Genomic DNA, 4,290 nt, shown 5'->3' on the forward strand with positions numbered 1-4,290 from the left:
TCTCTGTGAGTTCGAGACCAGCCTGGTCTACAAGAGCTAGTTCCAGGACAGGCTCCAAAACCACAGAGAAACCCTGTCTCGAAAAACCAAAAAAAAAAAAAAAAAAAAAAAGAAAGATTAAAAAGCAATTACCAATTTTCTCATCAGCCAACAGATTATTCATGATAAAGCTCAGAGAAAATTTTACTTCTCAAACACTGACTCAGGCCTTAGGTTGAATAACCCCTTACCTTCCTTGAGCCTCCTTTCATACAGTTAAGGCTGAGCAGAGAAACCAGATGCCCTTACCAGAAAAGAAAAACTGACTTCATCAACGAACTACTCAGATTGACTCTAGCTAGGTTTCTGATTCCATCCTAATTCGTCTAGGAACTGGAAAAACACTAAACTGAGCCAGCTACAGATCTGAGCCAGCTACAGCCTCCTCGGCGGCGGACTGAGGAGGAGGAACAGCTTCTCCCCTCCTCCTGTCAGCCTAGACCTGTGCTGTGCACTGCCACTAGGAGGAAGCACACATGACTGTGTGTGGAGGCTCTGGGGGAAGCCATCCATGCCAGGGATAAGGACACTTAGCAATCCAACAAAGAACTGGAGGCTGCAACCAACTACTGCCAAAACAGTGAACTACCTTGGAAGCAGATCCAGTAGCTATAAGAACTTGACTGGAATTTCCGGATGACCCTGGCCCAGCCTCTCAGTTCCACTACTCCCTGATACCTGTAACCCACAAACTATGTGAGATATACATGCCTTACTGTCTTAATGTTGGGGTTGATTATAGCAGGAAAAAAAATTCAGTGTTTCCTCATACTGTGGTCCCAATTTTGGTTGGCATTATGAAATAAATGTAAAGCAGCCCAATCAATTTCACAGATACATACACTTTTAATTCTGGCACTGGGAAAATAAAGGCAGAAGAATCCAAAATTCCAGGGAACACAGCCAGCTTAGGCACAAGAGATCTTTCTTTAAAAAATAACAAAAAGGGCTAGAAAGATGGCTCAGAGGTTAAGAGTGCAAACTGCTCTTGTAAAGGACGACTCAGTTCCCAGCGTCTACCACACATACAATTTAAAATGTGGCTCAGCAGGTCAGAGTCTGCTGTGCAAACCTAATGACCTGAGTTTGATCCCTAGAACCCATGCAAACGTGGATGGACCCAAAGTATTCCTCTGACCTCCACACTTGGGCTACAGCACACACCCTCACGCCTATACACACAGTATTTTAGAAGGCATTCATCAGCATCATAGTGAATTCTCAGATTTACATGCCCTTGACCACAGTAACTCACTGAAGCATAAGGAATTCATCTCTGGGGACTGTGACCTGTAACAACCAACCACGAACCAGTATTTAAAACTCGTATGATATAGCCAATGAAATAAATACGACAGTCTTCTAAATAAATTGGTTTTTCACCTGCTTTGTTTGTGGGGTTTGTCAGGTTTTTGCTTTAAGATTGGGTCTCACTCTGTAACTGACTGGCCTCAAACTCATAGCAATCCTGCTGCCTCAACCATCTGATAGCTGAGATTACAGGGATGTGCCAGTTTGCTAAAATGCACCTTTTCTTACTTCTGTTAAGCTCATTATATAAAGAGGGTATGAGGCAGGCATGCTATCACATGCCTTGTAATCCTAGCACAGGAGGAGGCAGAGGCAGATGGATCTGTGAGTTCAAGGCCAGTATGGTCTATATAGTGAGTTCCCGGCCATTCAGAGCTACACAGAAGACCCTGTCTTAGAACACCAGAGGCCATGGTATACCACATACACACTCTGAAATCCATATAAAAGCACACCATTGTCCTAATTTAAGGTTACTCAACAGGACATCCTTCATAAAATCTAGCCAAAGACAGCATTGGATTCTGATCACATTTATGACCAAGATCTTCCTGCTAACTTTCTCGCAAAGGCTTAAAGGAAATTCCACATTCAACCTGAGCGCAAACAAAACTTTCATGGAAATTGGGGGTTAAAGGTAACTTCAGAACTGTTATAATTTTGTCACACTGGAACTATCTTCTTCAAAACATACAAGAAATGCCTACTTTTGTGAAAGTCCCTCAACAGAAGACAAACCAATCAATACAAGGCTTCACAGGGCATTTACTCATCTTTTTGGAATGAATCCACTCAGATTGTTAGCACTGTTTTCTTTGAACTCCCAATTTGCTAGATTTTCAAAATACAAAAACAATTGGTAATAAAACTGACAACTTATTATTCAACATAGAGCAGGTGTGGCTTTTCTGTCAACCAGAGGTATGATAGGTGCCCTCAGCACGGCTCTAGAGAAGGGCCGCTGTTTCCCCAGCCCTTCCATACAAAGGCATCCTTAGACAAGCTGGGAGAAAGCAGAGCCCACACAGCCTCTTAGTCAACCTACCAATACCCATGATGGGGACTGAAATACAAAGTAAGTTGCTCACTTGGCAGAAGTCAAGTCGGCCTGCCCATGCCTTGAGAACTAGCAGCAAAGCAGCCAGGCTCTAAGGAGACAAGGATGCTCTAGACAGCACATTCTCAGCAGCAGCTCCTGAAGGCATGAGGATGCATGCCCTCAGCACCACATGCCTTAGGAACGATACTGTTAAAACTACACAAGGTCCTCAAAGATGGTGATATGTGGTGCACCCCTATAATCCTAGCACTGCATAGGAAGAGGAAGATTGTGGCAAGGTCCAGGCTAGCCAAAAACTGCATAACTTTTGAGACTGTCTCAGCAAACACCAAGATGTTCCTTAATCAGTCCACCTTCACAGAGAACTCCACAAGCACAATTTAAGATTTAAAGATCTTAATCCTGACTCTCTACACAGATTCATTTCAGATTCAAATCAGATTCATTTCAGTCTCTTACTAAGAGGAAATAGGCCAGCCACTCCAAAGAACCAGTCAAGCTGTGGGCCCTCAGAGTGCCGCCCTAGAGCACTTAGGTCAGGGTCAGAATCTGTTTGTAGAGGTAAACGTTTAAGCACTCCACAAGTCTTTCCTCTGGCTGATCAAAGTCTAGAAAGTTCAAGGCAGGTATCCACTGAGTCTATTATTCACTCTGGGGTCACACCAGTCACACGGATGCTTGTCTTCAAAGAAGAAATTAGTCATCAGTAGTTGTATATACAACCAGATTGCTAAATCAAACTCAAGACTTCCAGGATGAACACTGCCAATGTGCCAGGCATTGTGCTAGGGGTCTGCCTCAGTAAAAACCAAATGAGTTTGGCACCAAGGTCCTTACAGGTTACTGCGCTCTAAGACCTTCTGTAACTTGGACACTGCTGCCTCCATTTACTTATGACCCAACCTTTAAATCTAAGATATATAAAATAAACCAGTAACTCGAGCCTTCAAAGGGAATAAAACTGTACTTCCTAGACAGAACTAGCAAAATAGGAACATAAGACGTGAACCTGAAAACCTTACGAATGCTCATCAGGGAATTCCAACGCCCACACCATGTTACCATGCTTCAGGATCTCCCTGTTCCATCTAACAGGTTGGCAACTCTGAACCCACTCTACCAGATCCTCGGAGGCCAAAAATCAGCCAGAGTGGTATCCCGTGCAAAGACACACACACCCACCGCAAAGCGCCATAAACTTCAGCTCAACATAAGGGAATAAGCAACTTATCCCATTCAATCCTAAAAACATCTTAGCCCACAGTTGCCTATGTAAGCACCTCGACCTCGCTGCACAGGACATACAGCGACATCTACTTCAGTATGACTTTCAGCCACCAGCGGTGGCAACACCTCGGTGACTGACAGCGGCCCACTCAACTTCACATCTTAGGATGAAAGGCTAACACGGAGCAGCCCGGGTAGAACGGCAGAGCCACAAAGATGTCAAGCATCTCTTGACAGGAGGACGGGCATGCATCTCGTTCTGCACTCCGAAATGACCATCTGCATCCGCAGAACTGGTCCTACCTAAACACTCTGTAAACAAGGGGGTCGGGCCGCCAGCCTCCGGGCCGACCGCTGCGGAGAAGTTTCCTCGCCTCGGCTGCACATGGCTTGCAGAACTTTGGCTGGAGCCGCGAGCCGAGGCTGGGTGGGAGCCGCAGCGCCGAGCTGCAGGCGGCGGCGGTGGTGGCGGCGGCGGCAGAGCAGCAGGAGGCGGAGGCGGGCGGGGGGGAGGGGAGCGGCTGGGGGGGCGGAGGGGCTCTTGCCGCCACTGCTCTCTCGCCGCCTCTCCCCCCCGGCGGGAGCCGCTCTCAGCCTCTTTGCACTAGTCGCTCCGCTCTCTCGGTCATGTGACCTTAACGTAACCGGACAGG

Source organism: Chionomys nivalis, chromosome 2, assembly GCF_950005125.1.
Source record: "Chionomys nivalis chromosome 2, mChiNiv1.1, whole genome shotgun sequence".
In the NCBI taxonomy this organism is placed as follows: Eukaryota; Metazoa; Chordata; class Mammalia; order Rodentia; family Cricetidae; genus Chionomys; species Chionomys nivalis.